The 20,132-nt window shown below is 43.3% G+C and overlaps 1 protein-coding gene across 4 annotated transcripts in view; it reads left to right on the top strand.

The window, feature by feature from the left end:
• PTPRG (protein tyrosine phosphatase receptor type G) overlaps positions 1 to 20,132 on the top strand; it is a 559,059-nt gene that overhangs the window by 122,149 nt on the left and 416,778 nt on the right. The gene's annotated exons all lie outside the window — the stretch shown is intronic.

The raw sequence follows: 20,132 nt of genomic DNA, 5'->3' as shown, positions 1-20,132 counted from the left end.
CCTCCCTGCATCCTGTTCTGGGGGTTCTTCCAGCCCCTCCCCCAGACAATTTGGAGGGGGGGAAGAGATATTGTGAGAGGGAGAGTGCTTTGTGGAAGCTTCTGCTAGCAGGACTGGTTAGTTGAATCCCACCCTTTGTTTCACCAGTGATCATACACTTCCATCAGGCCCAATCATCCTTCCTCTTGCCAGTTCCACCCATTAAAGGGATTCCTGGCACCCCCAGTTTTTCTCCGACTGTCTTATAAGCCTGATCATCGAAACAAAGTAGGCTTCAGTACAATTTGTCAACCAATTAGCTTCCACTTGAATCTGAAGCTAGTTTTAGTAAATGATTGCAAACAATCCAACTCACACTTGTTATACTTTGATTCTATGAAAACCAACGTGATTTAAATTAACTCCACTGTTTTCTGGAATTGTGCCCATTGTCATGATAAATCTACTTCACATCTTAAATGTATTTTGCTATTCTAATATAATACTGTGCAGCAATGGTTGAGATTTAAGTTCATAAACAGATGAAATGGATAGTATTTTTCTACCTTTTTTGTCTTACTAGAATTAAAATGGAATCTTAAGTGATGAATGGGATATTTATTTAGTTTTTATTACTGAAAATGTGTTGGAAGATTCACTTCATCCTTTTATAGGAAAAAAAGGGCTTAAAGAAAGCATTTAGCCACATATTTCAAAAGTCTTTTAAGTAGTTTTTCACTTCTGGGTGTTTTATTGCTAACTGGCAGTGCATATTATGCAGCTTTGTGTGTGGCACTTCTCTAGCAGACACTCAACTCTTTTTTGTTTTGATGAAGCTACTCCTGCCCGCCACCAAACACATTCATACATAGAAAGGAGGTCAGTTTTGGTTGATCATCATGTGAGACAGGGCCTTTTAGTTGTGGCCTCTCAGTTTTGGAATGTCATCTCTCGGCAAATGCGATTGACAGATTGAACCCCTCCTTATTGTCATTTAGGTGGGCCTTGAAACATTTTTCTTCCGTAATTCTTTTGTTGGCATCTGTCTCGAGAGACAGTGGGAGTGCGCACCCAGAGGTGAAGTCAAACCACTGCGTCACCAGCACTGAAGTAACTTCCTGGGGCGCAAGCCTGGGCAGTGTGTATGGAGCTTCTGGGCTCCCCAGATGACAAGACCTGCCACTCAGCCTTGCTGATGCGATCCAAAAGAAATCAGAGTAATATGTTTGGCACCAGCTTGGCTGCAGGATTTGCCAGAAGGAGGCACCATCCAACTGTCTTAAATCTCTGGATTTATGTAGGGTTTACTCCTCAGCCTTTTCTTCTCCCAAAGATATCTCACAAGGCTAGACGGGCGATCTTTCCAGGTTGATGAGCCCCATCTGCTCCTACGTTTCTTTTAGATTATGTATCATTTTCTACTGATTTGCCTGCTTTAGCCTCTAGGTTGAGTGACTTGCTGAAATTGATGGTGTGCATTCACTCCTGCTTATTATCGCATGCTGCATTATTGAGATATTGTATATGTTTTTAGCTGATTTCATCAGATCTTGCAAGCTGCCTTTGGGTAGGACGGCATTTTGAAAGGCATCTAACAGATTTATTGAGTAAATAATAAATACACAAGTCCAACAAAATAATAATAGCCTCTTGTCGGGTATGCCTTTCCTGTACATGCCTAATCAGTAATTACAGTTTATTTGTTGGGCTTGGTAGATACACTCCCATCCCGTGATGATTTTTTTGTCCATTGACTTAATCTCTAGATTCTACTGAGCAGAAAAGCGAAGAGGGGGAAGGCCAATCTTTCTTTGTTTCGTATAGAACTGGTAGCAATTTCTCCATTTTCAATCAAATGCAATTCCACCTGATTAGTGCAATCTATCTGAAATTCCTTTATGTCACAATTGTTGGTTAAAATAAGGAGTGAACAGGGAGGTGGAAGCAGACGAGAGACACCGACTGGCTCTTGCCAAGGAACTGAGAGGATTTATTGCCAAGTTGTCCTCGTTGTGTCAGGTAAGAGCGGCAGCTTGGAATGGCCTTCTGTTATTTGGTTGATGGCTTTGCAATAATAATAGCATTAGAACAGTACGGTCTGTAACTTAATTCCAATGGAAACGCTTTCAACAATTGTCGGAAGACATGCTGGATGCTGTCCAGGTAGCACAGTGGACAGCTACTTCAGAGCCACTTAGTGGTGGCATATGAGGTAGGGCTGTATGAAGGCAAAGTGTGAACTGTGATTCCCAGCAGGAGTTGTTGTTTCCAGTTCAGCTGTTGAGCAGCTGCTGGCATCTGCATCTGTGAGAGAGACTGCAAATTTATTTGTTAATGTACGTTGATATCCTAGGCTTCACCCCCCCCTCCCCACAGGACCTTAGTGTGGAGTGCTCAGGGTTCCCTAGCAATTTTCCATCCAAATGTTGGCTATGCATTGAACATAGGAAAATAAAAAGTTGTCTTATGCTGACACTTTGCTTGCACTGACTGGCAGCATTTCTCCAGGGCTCCAGACACATGTCTAGTAATTTCAGTGGGTCTACTCTGAGTAGGACTAGCAATGGTTACAGCCCAATGTGTCGTTGGTGGCAAATTAGAAAGAAGGCATATTGTTCCCAAACATTCTTTAGAAAAACAATGTTTAGAAAATTAAATGCTATAATATCTGCTGTCTGGGGGCCTTTACATGCAGAAGGTCCAAGATTCAGCCATACCCATAGACACACTACCCTTCCCCAAACACCCTCATAGAGATTCACACTTTCTTTTTGTCCACAGGCAAAATCGTTATCTGTGAGAACAAAGAGGTATCTGAAGGGGTCATTAATTCATGCCAGTCTTTTTTTTTTACCATGCCCTCTAAGCTAATATATGGGTTGACTCCATGAAGGAAGAAAAAAATGTTATAAAGACAAAGGTTAGGAGAAAGATACTATTTTGGCATTAAAACAGATTCTTCTCCCCTGTCTATCCCTCTACTTGCTCCAAGTTTACATGAGAAATCTTTGATAAGATTTGTCTGTCATCCTTTGCCCACGCAGCAACTAGGACTAGATTTCCCATTAAGTTCCTCTCCCCCCCCCCCTTATGTTGTGACAAAGAGGGCAGATACTGGATGTATCTTTATTTGGAGCACAGGACAATGAGATGAAGTTGGTAGTTCTCTCTCTTCTGTCTTCTCAGGGATATTTTTGGGTACGTCCTCAGGCGGGACCTTCCTCGTCTTTTCTTAGCTTGTGTACTTATTAAGACTATCTTTAGAAAGTTTCATGGAACATAGTGGTGACATTATTCGTATATATTTGTGTGTGTGTGTGTGTGTGTGTGTGTGTGTGATGGGCAGGGCCGGATTTAGGTTTGATGAGGCCCTAAGCTACTGAAGGTAATGAATGGGGCCCTTTATATGTCCAGCTGTCCTTTGTCAACAACAAATGGTCGCTGTTTTTTGTGTTGAATATATGCTATATGGTAATTTATGGACCTAATAGGTATCTAAAGCCATTTGCATGTGTTGCCATGCAACCAGTCCATGCAGAATGCAGGCACCCTATATATAGAAATGAGCAAACCAGTGATATTTTAGGGAGCAGGGTAGCAGGCGGGGCCTATGACTTACATCATAGGAGCCTACACAACACAAAACACTGTTGCTGTATTATCTTATATTTTGGAAATGTACATCCAATTTTTTTCTATTTAATTTTTTTTGGGGGCCCCAAGAGAGTGGGGCCCTAAGCTACAGCTTGTTCAGCTTATATGTAAATCTGGCACTGGTGATGGGGGCTGTTTTCAGTTATCACATATGTGAGGGATTCACCAACGTTTTCTATGAGAGTGAGTGTCACAAGATGCTCTCCCTTCTATTTGTGACCACAGAATACACCCGAGGCCATGACTGCAGATTGCTGACATGGAGGAATGATGGTGTAATGCAGATATCTCCTCTTAATACAGTATAGCAGCTGGAGGCAAGAGAGAGCAATCACATATCTCTAATCACTTGTATACCAGTCACTAAGCATCTGTGCATTATTGGGAGCAGCCAAGGAGACATACGTCCTGGACAAATGGGGAACTGCTAGTCAAGGAAGTTTTCTGCTTCCACTGAGGACAGTAATCTGTAGCACTCTGCCCTTGCTGGAGTGCTAAGCCAAACAAGGCATGGGTGGAGACTGCACACTTCAAACGACTCTCCTGGATTGATTGATTGATTGATTATTTTATTTTTATTTTTTATATCCCACCTTTTTCTCCAAGGAGTTCAAGGCTCTTGGTTGCTAGAGAAAGGGACTGTGGCGGCATAGACAGATTTGATTATTATTATTATTATGAATTTCATTTCTATATCAATTATATGTGATTTCTTGTCAAGTGTAGTGTGTGAAAGGAGAACCCATGGGCCAAAATGTTGTTTGAATCAGTAGCTGTATGAATACTAGATTGTAAAATATGATTTCAATATTAATTCAACATAATGTCAATAATAAAGATCTCCCACTCCCCAAAATTGGTTTTTCAGCTAATTATCAATGTCTGCTTTTAAGACCACATCGACCCAGAGCCATTTGGGGGAAAAGAATCCTCCATTTTCTTTTAATGAGCTGTAATACTTTTATGGTGTTAGTGTTAGTTGATTTGGTGTGTTGCTTGGACAGGAAATGGTGGCTAAATTATATAAATATATAAAAGGAATAAGAGGTGCTGCTTTTGCTTAAGGAACATGTGGTATACCACGTGACTAAAGAATAAAGAATCAGTGAACCAACCAAGAATAATTGGCCTGAGACTTGGGATGCTGTGAAACATAGCTGGATATTGTAGAGACCAGCGGCAGTTGGGGCATGGAGGTTTGAACTGTGTTATTGTAAAAATGTGAAAACTGTAGTCGTAGTAGTGGGGGGTTGCATTTAGAATTCAAAAACTCCCTTTGGGATGATGTGCACTTGCAGAAAATCAGGTTATATTTGTTGGTCTGGAAGAAAAACAGATGAAATCAGGGGAACTTGTGTACCTGCCTGGCATATTTAAAAAAACAATAATTTAACAAACCTCATATTTTAAAAAACAAATAACATTCCAAAACAATATATACATCACAAACATATCCAAACAATGTAATCACACAATACGATGCATGAGAACATCAAATCCCAGGTGCAAGTGAGGAGAAGGATTTTTGTTATTATATTTTTGCATTTCTCTTAACATTCAGTCATCCTGGGAACTATGAGCAGGATTCAGCTAATGATCCCCACTACCAGAAGCCTGCACAATAATTTCTGCTAGCGCAGTTGGGTTTCCCCGCTCACCCCTGCTGTTCCCCCCCAACTGGCTCGGGGAGGGGGTGTCAGGAGAATAGCACACAGTGGAAGGAGAGGAGAGATTGTTCCATCTGGCAAGCAGAGTTCTTCCCTATCCTTACAAGTTTCAGCTCCCAACTCTGGCATACTGTTTACAAATCCAAACGAACATTTTATGAGTTCCATATCTGTGTATACACCTGGCTGGAACATAAGTTTCACCATCGTCCCAATTAACAAAAGAAATAAAACCACTCCAAGTTGAAAGGAATGAATCTGTTGCCTTTGGGGTTTGTGGTGCCTTGTAGTAGCATGCTAGCTTCTCTCCCAAGGCATCTTTAATGATCTGAAGGGACAACCAGAGGACCCACATTATTCACATATCTGTAGAAAAATGTATGCTTGTACCTATAGTGCATGGCGGGTAAAGGGCAGCAATATACATACAGGTGAGAAATCAGTGGCTTTCTTTTGAAGGCACCAGTCACAGAGGAAGTGTGTCAGGCTATCCTTCAAAACAATTGATTTCTTCCAAGATGCACTTCTCAAAACAAACATTGGATGGAAATTTAAGGCTTAGTAATTTTTTAAGAATGCATTTTTACATAATGGCAACAGCAGTCGTAGTTCTGTTAATATAACCCACATTTAAGCCCTATGTGGAAAGACAAGGCTTATCTCAGGGCTTGACTACTGTATCTGACTGCTTTGATTGTTTTATAACAAGAGATAAGAGACTTCTTGGTCTTAATTCAATAGCAAGGAGGAGGAATTGTTAGCAGCACTACTAACATGACCTTGTGCACATTTCAAACCTTTGAAACATCTTTCTATTATAAATAGGCCTATTCGAGTGGATGGGAGTTAACCATAGAAATAGACGTTAACTTCAACCCTGAAGGTCAGCTGTTTGTCTGCTTGCATAAAACTGCTGAACTGGTGCTTAAATATGAATAGGAGAATACATGTTCAGGTTTTTGCCACAAGTGACTGCACTTGCTGGGGAGAGTTATGTTGTTAGATAAGGAATAGCCAACATGCTGTACTTCGGGTGTTGTTGCGCGACAGTTCCTGTGAATACTAGCATGGCTAGTGGTCAGGGATAATCTGAATTGTAGTCCAGCAATATCTGGATGGCATCCTGTTGGCTGTGCCTGTGTTGAACATTTAGCTCCAGAGCTTTCCTGACATGGATCCATCTGCCTTGCAGAATCAGTTGTGGTGTCTGACTTCTTTCTTTGGCGATCACTCATAGCCGAGTAAGATTATCTTCCATAAACATGGTTTTAACAGTGACTCCGTAAGTTATGGGGCTGTTATCCATGCAACCACATAGATGTCAAATTGAGAGTTGAAAAGTGGAGGCTAGGGATTCAAAGATGTAATCCTGACTTCAGTGCATGAGATGCTAGTAGAACATGTCAAATAATCTATTGCACCTGGAGGAAATAGGAGGAGTTACTGGTATTCATTGAGGAATGATTAAGGGCCACACTTGAATGAATCAAGCACTTCGCCCAGTCTGTAATATAAAAATAGCGATGAAGTTAATACTTAGCTCTGTCAGCTGAATAACGTTTTTAAAGTCTATGAACATCCTTGCATTTAATGGATTAATTAACCAATTAAATATTATATGATCTCAACAAAGATTAATTCTGGGATATGAATTGTGCTTTTACCTTGGCTGTACAACTAGGGAAAAGCGCTTATTATTTGGGAATCTTAGAAGTCACTTTTACCAATGTGGAGAAGCACTAGGGAACAACCATTTGTACAACTTGAAAGGTGTTGATGGGGCTACTATTTGGAGAAAGGAGTCACACACTTCATTCCATAAGACAAATGTAACAGGATGTGCTGTGCCCAGTGTCTGAATCTAAAGGGCTCATATCACTTAGACTGACCTTCTGTATTTTTATATTTCCAATAAATATATTAATTGCAACAATTAAGCAGTGCTTTCAGCCTTCACGGCGATAACCTTCCTTCCTTTTTTTGTCAAGGTAACTACTTTATTCTGTCGGCCTATCTGCTTGATCTACCTAATTAGTCAACGACACGTATGTGGCTGTTATTAACTAAAGTGTCTAAATGCCTTAAATCTTTAATGCTGTTCTCATCAAAGGATCTTTTGAGGTAGGACGGCATTGCCTTCTGCATTCTAACTAACTGAACTCAGAATAATTTATTTAGTCGCCTAAGGTCACATATGAAGGGTGTGACCAATTTTCCTCAGGAGCGTTTTGGTCTTTGGACTTCCAGGTGTCGCAGGCCTACAAATACCACCACCCCTTATCCTTGGCTAGGCTAGTGAGGGCTAATGGAAACCAGCAACACCCAAAGGGTTACAGGTTCCTTAGCCCTGGCCTATAGAGACTACGAAGCTTCCACCCTCAGCATCTTGGTAGCCTCTGTCAAGCTAAGAACATAAGAAAAGCCAATGGCTCTTCGAGTTCAGCATCCAGTTCTCAAGGTGGTTGAGCAGATGGCTATGGGCAGTGCTTTAAAAAAAATACGTTTAGGGGTACTGTCATTTTGACTCAAGAAAGTCACCATTTTATAGTTCAAATCAGGGGGGAAAATAATTTCTTCTTCCGTTAGATTCACAAAATGTTTAGGGGTATGTGTACCCCTGTGGCCCCCCAGAAAAAAAGCACTGGCTATGGGAAGCCTGAAGAAAGGCAGGATCTGAGCACAACAGCCTCTTTCCACTTGCGATTCCCAGAAATTGGGAATCCTACCAATTGGATGGAGGGGTTTTACTACATATTAGAAGTAGATGGATGGACCATGTTTGGTAAAATGACCACTTGCGCTCAGCCTTTTTGTTGCTGTTTCCTTTTTTTCTGTTTGTTTAATCTTTTTTTTTAAAATAATTTTTATTGGGTTTTCACATTTTAGAAACACACACACAAATGAAAACAAAAACAAAACATGTATAATTTCATAACCTTACTTTCTTAACCCCCCTCCCTGACTTCCCCCCACCCCCCCTTCATACATCCCAAATCCAATAATTAGCTCAGCAGGTTCTTATCTCTCTTCTTTAACATATTATTGTTATTTTTAAAATTAATTCTTATTACTTGGCCAAATTTTACTTGTCCAGTTTTCTTATAAATATTAAGTCCTTTTCTAAGGTCGACCCAAATTCCCTTCCACGAATTTCCCCCTTTTTATATTAAATGTAGGTCATAATAGCCAAACACAAAAGTCATAAAAGTTTTAAAGTTCTGTTCTCCCCTCCCTCCCTACCCCGGTTTCTGTCCCTTCCCAAATAAATGTCCACAAAACAGTTCTTAGCCTGGATTCCTCCTGTTTGTTTAATCTTTAGCAGACTGTAATCCTTTAGGATTACCAACCCCCTCTGGACTGGCCCTGCTTTCATGCTTTTAAATAGCAGCCTGGTGCACATAATTTTTTTAAGGCAAAGTCCAGTAAGAAGTTAGTACCCATAATTTCCTCTAAGTATGTGTAAACTGGAAGATGTTCAGGATTTGGTTTGGGCACCGTCATACTTCTTGTCAGTTCTAAATGATGGATTATAGAAACTTTTAGCAACTAGGATTTCTCAGTCTGGCCAAAATCATTTGTGTTTTGCTTAGTGGTGGGGATATGGAGTTGAGAGTTTTGTTCTAAAATACAGTATACTTATTTAGAAGTGCATTCTATCTAGAGTTGCTGTTCCACTCCTTCAGTGGCTTTTGATCCAGTCAAAGTCTTCATGAATGCAAGAGTAAGAAAGACATTTTTTGTTGATTCCCCTTTCCTGCTGCAAGCATCCTCCAGAGCTGTGTGGAAACAGAATAAGAATAAATGGCCTCTGTCCCTGTTAACAGAGGTGCCTGCTGTCGGCAGGTGGGGAGCCATTCACAAACAGAATGGCAGCATTGAGCCCACCCTCATTGATTTAAATGGAAGTTGTTAAATCATGTAGGTTTCTAGCTGCACATTCCAATCTTAAATATATGGACTCATGTCAGTTCTGCTGTTGCTGCAACTGTCCATGTCATAGCAGTAGAAAGGTTGAAGGGAGCTGGTTTCAGTGCTTGGCTTATTCGTCTTTCAAGAAATGGACAACCCAATCCGTAAATCCAGTCAATGGTTTCATTCTAGTTTAGTTCCAATACGTTTAGTGGAAACATGTAGGCTTAATGATTCTGGCTTTCCTGTCTCAATGATAAAAATCCAAATGTTAGAAAGATTTAACACCTTTTGTAAGTCTGGGGAAATGAAACAAAACCATAGGTAGCTGGATCTTCTCTTCCATGACTATTTCACATATTCTTGATATTAGAATCCCTTGTGTCCTTTTAGTTTAAGCCTCGGTAAAAATGTTCCTTTTTAACCAAACTTCTCCCTTAAATCTTTTAGTGTTTTCTCATCCTATTGGCAAAAATGTCATACTGGTTTTTAAATCTGTGGCCTTATGAGAAAAATAAGTATGCACGCCTTGCAGTGTAGTCCTGTAACTTTTACTCTGATGTAAGTCCCATTCCATGTAGCGGGCTTACTCCCAGGTAAGCATGTTTTGGATTGGAGCCTTAACAAAATATAGTGAGAGGAGCAGCTATTTAGGGTCATTGCCCCCTTGATAAGGTTGGTAAGTAAGCATAGACTTACAATTTATGCTGTAACTTAATACAGATGAAGTGTAGCATAAGCCTTTACATATCTATTCAGACATAAGTCCCACTAAATTCAGAGGTGCTTACACCCAGGCATAGGATTGCTGCCTCAATATGTGGGCACAGGATTGCAGCCCTAATAATTGAGCCGTGAGTGTCAAGTGCTACAAAAGAAAAGAAAAAACCAACAGAGGTTTCACTTGCCTATGCAGTGACCGTAAATGTAGCAAGCGAGCTTGGTAGCAGCACTATTACAATAGCTAAAATGTTAAAGAATAATAAAAACTTAATAGAATCTTATTTGCATCAGAACTCTTGGGCCATATAAATACACTGAAAGAAGACAGCTCTGGAGTAATTGAAGGTGTAAAATAATTGTCCTCATTTTGGGGACTAAAGCCTATCACTGTGTTACATCTCTGATGCACATTGAAACCTGCTAGATACTAATCTTATAAAGATGTGACTGGAATTGATTTTTCAATGCAGTGCTTTTCCTTCAACAGCAGAATCCCTATGGAAAAATACCTGCCAGAGTGGAAAATGCCCAGTAGGACTGGGCGATGTATCACTTTATCGTCCAAAATCAGTTTGAAGTCTACATTTTGATAACAGTTTCATAATGTTTGACATTATCGATATCTCTTGAATCACAGTGTGTGTGTGTGTGTGATGTAAAAAACAGTGATATGTGGAAAACTGTGAAGCCGGTCATGACTTCTCTCATGATACCTGCTGCCCTTGTTGATCTAGACCCCTAAGTAGTAGCAGTTGCTAGGTAGGACATTACCCCATTCGCCTCTACATAGTTACATCCTTATTTCAGACATCATGATATATCAGTATATCGTGATATTTAGCTGATCATATATCATGATGTTGAAAACCAGATATCGCCCAGCCCTAATGCCCAGTTAGCATTTAAAACCAATATCAATATCTTTTGCATTCTGCTTTTCCACAACGATGCTCTTGAAAATTTCCTTTTCTTGTATAGGAATTTAACATATAAGTGAGCATTACATGTGAAAGAAAGAGCTGTGTGGATTTAGAAGGCAAGAGCTATAACTAAATAGATTTAGAAGGAAAAAGAGTCTTCCCCTCTCGGGTTTTTCCTGCAAAATGTACCTGAATTTTGCATTCAGGTTTTAATGGGTATTCCTACATAGGTGATTATGACCCAGTAGGTATTTCCTGTTCTGCAAAATTAGACTGATTCACTATTGCTATGAGCTTTGACTCTTTTTGACCAGGTAGTGGCTTGGAAAAGGGAATTTTTTCAAGAGCAATTCTTAAGTTAAGCAGGGTGGGGGGAATCAGTCATGCTGTTCTACTTTCAAGACTAACAAAGCCATCTTCTTGTCAGGTGACAATATTTTTAGATGTTTGATGTAGTTCTCAAAAGGTGGGTGGAATTGTCAGGTTGCTTTTAAAAGTGAACGGTGCATGCCTTTCAGATACAGAGAGACAGAATTTACAAATGTTGCATGATAATGTCGCACACATTAGTCCTGGTTACCTTGGTGATTGCCACTTAAATGTTGAGAGACTCGACTTAACAGTCTCTGTGACTAGGATGGGAATAGGGAGCAAGGAGAACCCTCCAAACAATTTGAATTTGTTATGTCAGGGTGGCTAAGTGAGATTGGGTTAATGTCCAGGTAATACAGCTGTATCTTCAGTGGGGGTGGCGTAGAAGCCAGAGAGCACGGAAAGGGATATCTAGGAAGATTCTCCCTATTTGACATTTTAAGCTGTTGTGTCACAAACTACTACTACTACTACTACTACTACTACTATTTCTTCTTCTTCTTCTTCTCCTCCTCCTCCTCCTCCTCCTCCTCCTCCTCACTGATTTTTCAATCGCCTTCTAAAACACTGTCTCAAGGCGTTTTATACAGGGCCTACCTGGAGATGCTGAGGATTGAACCTGAGACCTTCTGCATGCAGAGCAGCAGCTCTACCACTGAGCAATGCATTTCAGGGGGGCAGACTAGATGTCCCTTTGGTGTCCCTTCCAAGTCTACAGTTCTGTGATTCCCCTAGGTTGTGGCCTTTCTCCTAAAGATTGAAGTTGCAAACCAGCCCTTATAATCTCAGTTTCAGAATGCTCAGCTTCGAAGTGTTCCTTTTTTAATCTGGTAAGTGCGGGTCACGTCCACACCATACATTTAAAGCACGACAATACCGCTTTAAGCAGTTATGGCTTCCACCTAAGGATTTGGGGGGAGAACTGTAGCTCAGTGGTAGAGTTTCTGCCTTGCATGCAGAAGACCCCACGTTCTGGTGCCCAGGGCAGCTCTCTACCAGCTCGATCTGGTACGCAGGCTGAGACCCTACCTGCCCGTGGACTGTCTCGTCAGAGTGGTGCATACTCTAGTTATCTCCCGCTTGGACTACTGCAACGTACTCTGTGTGGGGCTACCTTTGAAGGTGACCTGGAAACTGCAACTAATCCAGAATGCGGCAGCTAGACTGGTGACTGGGAGCAGGCGCCAAGACCATACAAGACCGTACTGAAAGACCTACATTGGCTCCCAGTACATTTCCGGGCACAATTCAAAGTGTTGGTGCTGATCTTTAAAGCCCTGAAGGCAGCCCTGTTTAGGGAAGCTTTTAATATTTGATGAATTATTGTATTTTAATATTTTGCTGGAAGCCACCCAGAGTGGCTGGGGAAATAAATAAATAAATGATGATGATGATGATGATGATGATGATGATGAAATCCCTGGCATCTCCAGGTATGTCTAAGACAGCTCCTGCCTGGAATCCTGGAAAGCTGCTGCCAGTCGGGTTGGACAATACTCAGCTAGATGGACTGTTGGTCTGGCTCAGTATAAGGCAGTTTCTTAGGTTCCTGTGTTCCTAGTCCTCAGAGTCCGTTAAGGGTGCTGAAAGTTGTTAGGAAGCTCCTATTCCCCTCCCAGAGTTACAATTCCCAGAGTTTCCTTCGAGGAGGGATTGATTGTTAAGCCACCCTGAAAAGTGCAGTTCTGTGACACATGCACACCTAAGGTACGTTTATCAGTTAGAGTTGACTGAACCATGGCCATAATTTTGACATCAAAACTGTTTTTCTTCATTGGAGGGCTACCCCTGCCGTGACCATTTCCTATATTTTCCCTCCTTCCACCAACAGGTGAAGACTTTCTTGTTCCAACCGGCATTTGGGAAGTGGCTGCTTTTACTGAAAGGGCTGGTGCTATGCTGTTATTTATTATTGTAACTATTTGTATGGTTTTAACAGAGGATAGATAGATAGTTTTATTAGTTTTTATTGTATCAGCATTTAATTTTTTTAAAAAAACAATTGTTTTCCACCTGTTTTTTGGTTGTTCTTACTTTTATCTGTAAGATGCCTTGAGTCCTTGTCCTTTTCCGGGGAAAATGTGAGGTGTAAATAAATACATAATCATAATAATGATAATATGGTTTGAAGGCACATGAGGTTACCACCTTGCTGAAGTGAAGCAGGTCTGGATCTGGTCTCTGGCTCGATGTATGACTGTCTAGTAAGTATATGAACACCGTATTTGGGTTCCATGATGGAAGAATGGGAGGATATATATATATATATATATATATATATATATATGTGTGTGTGTGTATATATATATATATATATATATATATATATATATATATGAATGAAAATAAGTAACCCCCCCATCCCCCAGGACTGTTTAAAACTTTGAAATCTGTTTAATCATTGTTTTTTAAATATGTGCCTTGAGATTCTTGTTATACCTCTTTCATACTCCACTGCTTCTATTGTATCATATCCTTCATTTTTATGGGTTACAGCTGTATTGTAATGTCCTTTTTGTTGCTGTAAGCTGCCCGTGGAACTCTCTCATTGGGAGGCATCTAAATATTGCAAATAAATAAATAAAATGCCCCTTCTGACCATGTGCACAGAATTGATATCCGCACCGTATATTTGTCAGTTGCCAGAGGAACAAACGGCACGTGGGAAAGGTCGGCCCTTTGGAGAGGGCAGAGTGTGGCTCGTGCTGATGGTGAGCATATTAGCCTCAAATACAAAAAAGTAGGTTACAGCCGCTCAGAAGTTCTCATATCACATCACATTTTGTGTGAGCATCCTTGCGTTTTTGGCGTCTTGCTTTTCTTTTCTGCTGCTGAGCTCGGGTTGCAGCTGGGTTCTTTCACGCCCTTGGGATGTGAAAAGTGACTCTGCTGTCCAGAAAATAATCTGTTGTTAAACAGAGGTGACATTATTTCCCCAAATGCTACCTAGTTGCAGGTTTTCACAACTCATAAGACTTTTCACGGTCTCTTTCGCTCTCTATTGATATTGATTTTTTTTTTCCTTTCCGTAGGAAGACTTGAAATCAAGACACTTATCAGGGAGAATGTTACATTATGCTTTTCTTCCATAATAACGGTTTCCAAGGAGAATAGGTTTGTTCTCCTGCAAGATGAACCTCCTACTTGCGGTGTCAGTCTCTGAAATTTGAGGCACTATTGAAGACTTGAGAGTGTGAGGCCGGTATTTCAGTTGTGTCTTGTGATGCCTCAGGGTAGGCCCAGGCAACTGATGGTTGTAACAATGGCATTAGGAAGAGACCCTAATCCAGGCATAGGGAAACTCGGCCCTCCAGATGTTTTGGGACTACAACTCCTATCATCCCTAGCTAACAGGACCAGTGGTCAGGGATGATGGGAATTGTAGCCTCAAAACATCTGGAGGGCCGAGTTTGCCTATGCCTGCCCTAATCCTTCAAAATAAACATATTCCATAAACTCCATATATGCGCCCTCTTTTCATGTGTTTGGATTTCTTGTTTCTTATTCCAGTTTACAGAACAGTAGTTTGTTGTGATGGTCAAATCAGGCAAACCATTATCACCACTAACTAGGATTATCCTCGCTGATCATGGCTTGCAGACTCTCTTCAAACATATATGAATTACCTGAAATTAAGGAAATTTTTCCCTAGAGAAATGGTACTTGCTTCTCATTAGAGCTTTCTTTGCAAGAGAGGTACATATTTGAACATTTCTTGCTTTTAAATAACTTGATTTTTAAAAAATTCAGTAAGTACTTGAAACTTACTGAAAAAATTCAGTAAGTACTTGAAACTTTTCATGTAATAGCAGGGGGGAGGGGTTTTTTTACATTCAAATGCACTTTGCTAGATTATTCAGTGGGGTTTTTTAAATAAAAAAATGTAAGTATGCATTAAAGTTTAAAATCAAATACTGTATTTTGAAACTTTCTCAAGGAAGAGGTTTTTAATAGGGTATGGATCTATGAATTGGGGCATGAAATGCTATGATTAGAAATGTAGCAAGTGATGGATGATAGCTTGTGTCTGCCATTGTGTGAAATATGGGTGTGTAAATACTTCATGCTTATTGTGGTGGGATAATGAGCAGCTTGTGCCTTAAAGCTGGATCCCTCAGAGCTCACTCTGTGTAGTGAAACCCTGCTTTGAGAAGAGCCCTTGAGCATGGCTCCCTCAGTCGCTGGTAGAATCTGACAGTGGGCGTTTGCGGAAACGTTTCCAACATAAGAGCTGTTTCACAGACATGCGCCTCCTGGATTCCCTGCGTGACAGCTTCCGGCGGGGGGTGGGAGTCCTTATGGGCTGTTCTGATACCTCCTCGCTGTTCTCACTGGAAGTATCCCAGAGCCTCCCCTCCGACTCCCTTTCCTTTGGAGCTCCCGCACTCCCCCTACTGGTTCCCTCTTCTCCTGAAGAAGAGGCTCTCCTATTCTGCTGAAGCCTTCTCACCACCTGTCCTTCCGATGGCAGTTCCCTGACATCCACCTCCCCCCCAGGGCCCCCTTCACCCCCTCCCGCCTCTTCTCCTACTGGCGGCGAGGACGGAAATCCCTGGAAGGAACTCCCCTCATCCTCCGAGGATTCAAACACTTCTAACCACGGCCTACCGCCTCTTTCCCCCTCTTCCTCTCCTTCGTCGGAATCTGTTTCCACCTCCACTTCCGACTCTGGGAACCCTTCAAATTCCCCTTCCTCATCTGTAGTCCCGAAGTGTTCCCTCCTAAACCTTGCCACTGGTTGTGGTTTACTTGGGAAACGCCGATGAAACGTTTCTATTAAAATCTCGTCCTTGACTTCCTCTGCCGGTACCCATGCGTTTTCTGACTCTTCCTCCCCCTCCCATTCTACCAAGTATTCCACCTGATTCCCCTTCCACCTGGAATCAATGATCCCTGCCACATCCATGTTGCGTTCTCTCTCTTCTATGACGGGTGTTCGGGTGACCTCCCTCTCACGTTCCCCCCACTCACACCCCTCTCTGTAGGGCGACAGTAATGACCTGTGAAATACTGGGTGCAATTTCATGTGACTGGGCAATCGGAGTTTGAATGCTACTGGGTTGACCTGCTGTATGACCTCAAAGGGTCCCAACCGTTTGGGTCTCAATTTCTTACACCCTCCCTTGAACGGCAGTCCTTGGGTGGATAGCCACACCCGGTTACCCACCCTTATGGTTTCGCCTTCCCTCCTATTTCTGTCAGCTTGCTTCTTATATTCTTCTTTGGCTTTCTCTAAGTTGAGTTGGAGCTGACGGTGGATCGCTTCCATCTCTTCAACAAAATTTTCCGCTGCAGGTACACTCCACCTTCCCCCGCCCTCTCCTGGAAACGCCCGAGGATGACACCCATAATTGGCTAGAAAGGGACTCATCCCTGTGGACGCGTTCTCCGCGTTGTTGTAGGCAAATTCTGCCAGAGGTAACCAGTCCACCCAATCAGTTTCTCTGTCCTTTACATAACACCTCAGATATTGTTGCAAAACCCCGTTTGCCCTTTCTGCTTGCCCATTTGTTTCTGGGTGCCTGGCGGTGGAAAAACTTACCTCCACATGCAACATGCTCATTAGTTTCCTCCAGAACCTAGAAGTAAATTGTTTTCCTCTGTCGCTCAAAACCCTCAAGGGGGCGCCATGCAACCTAAAAATGTGCTCCACAAACAACCTTGCGGTTTCTTCCGCTGTCACTGCATGTGAACAAGCTATAAAGTGGCACATCTTAGTTAGTAGATCTACCACCACCATGACCGCGGTTTTCCCTTTGGATCTCGGTAGATCGGTCATGAAGTCTATGGATACCATCTCCCATGGCCTTTCTGGGGTGGGTAAGGGTTCCAATAACCCCGCTGGCGCCAACCTCTCTCCCTTTGCTCTTTGGCACCTGTCGCATCCCCTGACATACTCCCGCACGTCCTCCCGCACCTTGGGCCACCAAAACTCCCTGGTAACCAACCACATGGTCTTGTGCTGCCCGAAGTGCCCGGCCGTGGGGCTGTCATGCAACTGCTTAAGCACTCGCCCTCTTAGTTCCCCACCTGGTATGTAGAGCGCCCCTTTGTAATATAGTTTTCCGTTCTTTTCCTCAAACCCCCCTGCGTTTTCACCTGTCTCCCTGAGTTCCCTAAGTTTCTCTTGGGCATATTCATCGTTTTCAATACCCTCTACCAGTTCTCTTTGCCCCACCAATGCCGCCCCACAAACCCAGTGGTCCTCTGAGATGATATGTCTTTCTTCCGCCCCTCCTTCCCCCTCCAAGTACTCAGGTTTTCTGGAGAGAGCGTCCGCCCTGACATTCTCAGCCCCTGGCACGTAGCGAATCTCAAAATTGAACTTGGAGAACTCTTGCGCCCATCTTACTTGTCTCTGGTTCAACACTCGGGCTGTTCTCCAGTATTCTAGATTTTTGTGGTCTGTCCGTACTTGAACCTTGTGTTGCGCTCCAATCAACAGGTGTCTCCATCTCTTGAACGCTTCGTGGACAGCGAGTAATTCTCTGTCGTACACTGTATAATTCCTCTCAGACTTGTTCAATTTCCTCGAGAAGAAGGCACACGGCTTCCATTCCGACGTATTCGCTCCTGGCTGCAGAAGCACGGCCCCCACCGCTCTGTCAGACGCGTCGGTTTCCACCCTCATCGGCTGCTGCAGATCCACGTGTAAAAGTTGTTCTTCCGAAGCAAACGCCCTCTTTAAACTTTCGAAAGCTCGCTGCGCTTCTTCCGTCCAGACAAATTTCTTCTTACTGCTGAGACAATCCGTGATGGGGGCTGTTAAATGGGCGAAGTTCTTGATGAACTTCCGATAGAAGTTCCCGAACCCCAAAAACCTCTGCACATCTTTCTTAGTTTTCGGTGGCCTCCATTCCAGCACTGCTTGCACCTTGCTAGGATCCATGGCCAGCCCCTTGTCCGACAACCGGTACCCAAGGAATTCCACCTCCCTGGCGTGAAACTGACACTTCTCCAGTTTCACCCACAGCTGGTTTTCTTGCAGTTTGCTCAGTACTTCTCTTACATCTCGCACATGCTGCTCTTCATCCTCTGAGTACACCAGCACATCGTCCAAGAACGCAGCGCAGTTCTTGTACAGCAATGGTCCTAGTACGTGATTAATAAATGATTGAAATACTGCGGAACCCGCCTGGAGGCCGAAAGGCATAACGCAGTACTCAAATGCCCCCAAGGGGGTGAACATAGTGGTTTTCCACTCATCTCCCTTTCTCATACGTATCAAGTTATACGCCCCCCTCAGGTCCAGCTTGGTAAAAATCTTCCCTTTTCTCACCCGGGTCAGAATGTCATCGATTCTGGGCATAGGGAAGGTCACGGGTTCGGACACTGCGTTTAGGGCCCTGAAATCCACAATTAATCTCGGTTTGTCCGAGTTTTTTTTGTCTACAAAGAACACTGGGCTACCCCCCACCGCTCGTGACTCCCTGATGAACCCACGCTTGAGGTTTTTGTCAATAAACTCCCTTAGCTCCTGCATCTCTCTGTCAGACATTGCATACACCTTGCCCACTGGCAATTGCGCTCCTGGAAGTAAGTTGATTTGGCAGTCAAAGGCTCTGTGCGGGGGTAGTTTATCTGCTTCCCTTTCGCTGAAGACGTCGGCAAAATCTGCATATTGTCGTGGTACCCTACCTTGTTCCATTGCTTCTATCTTTGCTAACGTGGCCTGAGTGCCTGCTTGGCCCCCTTTTTCTGTGCAGTGTCCCATACAATGTGCTGACCCAAAGGAAACCACTCTCTGATGCCATCCCACAAGCGGATCATGCAGCGCTAGCCAGCTCATCCCCAAAATGATGGGCGCTCCTCCCAACGTGGCTATATTAAACGCTATCCGTTCCGTGTGTCTTGCCACCCTCATTGTCATGGGGACCGTCTGCTGGTCTACTTCTCCCCCCAACAGCGCCCTCCCATCAATCGTGGTCACCTGCAGGGGATTTTTTAAAGGAATGGTTTGTATCTGATGGGCGGCTGCAAACTCCTTACTCATAAAGTTGCAGGAGCTGCCTGAGTCTAATAGCGCCTTCACTTTTAGTGGGTGTCCGTTTGCCAGCTCCAGCAATACCTCTATTACAAGAGCTGGTCTTGGGGGTTCTGGCGTGGGCACATTTACTGTTCCTTGGCCTGGCTGCTGTGCCCCGTCGGTGGCAGCCAGGCGTTGGCTTTTACTTGCTCCTTAGCTCCTTCTCCCTCCTCCCCAACAGCTCCCGCCATTCCTTGCCATTCCTTTCTTTGCGGACAAACTCTGGCAAAATGACCTGGCTGTTGGCAGAGAAAACATTTCTTGGCGCCTTTCCCCTCCTTCTTCCGCCCTTCACTGGGGTTTGAAATTGCGCGCGCGCGCGCTGTTCCGATTTCCATCGGCTCTGCTGGCAGAGAAGGCTGCTCTGGCATCTCTGGAATGCGGAAATCCCTCCAACGCTCCCCTTTCCCTTCCCGCTTCTCCAAGGCTCTGGCCTCCTGGCGTGAGCCTATGGCCAGCGCTGATTTGGTCAGAAGGTCCATAGACTCCGCCCTGGGCCCCCGGGAAAGTTCGTCTTTCACTGCCGAAGATAGTCCTTCTTCGAACAGCATTTGTATCGGTTCCGCTGACAAATCCCATCCTAATTTATGGATCAACATGGTGAACTCAGTCCAGTACTCACGGACAGATCGGTTCCCTTGTTTACACGCCATTAACTGCCTGCGCGCCACTCCCTGCTCAATCTCGCTGGAAAACATCAGATCCATGGCGCGAAAAAACTTCCTTGTGTCCCTTAGGGCTTCATTATTGGCTGCCATTAGTGGCCTCACCCAATCTCGGGCTGTGCCTTCGAGATGCCCAATCACAAAACCAACCCTCGAATCCTCATCAGGAAAATCATCAAACTGCAGATTGAGGGCATATTGCATCTCTGTCCTGAAG

Source organism: Podarcis cretensis (genome assembly GCF_951804945.1).
Source record: "Podarcis cretensis genome assembly, chromosome: 2".
Classification (NCBI taxonomy): Eukaryota; Metazoa; Chordata; class Lepidosauria; order Squamata; family Lacertidae; genus Podarcis; species Podarcis cretensis.
The sequence above is the reverse complement of the archived record's forward strand: the minus strand, read 5'-3'. Positions and strand labels throughout refer to the sequence as shown.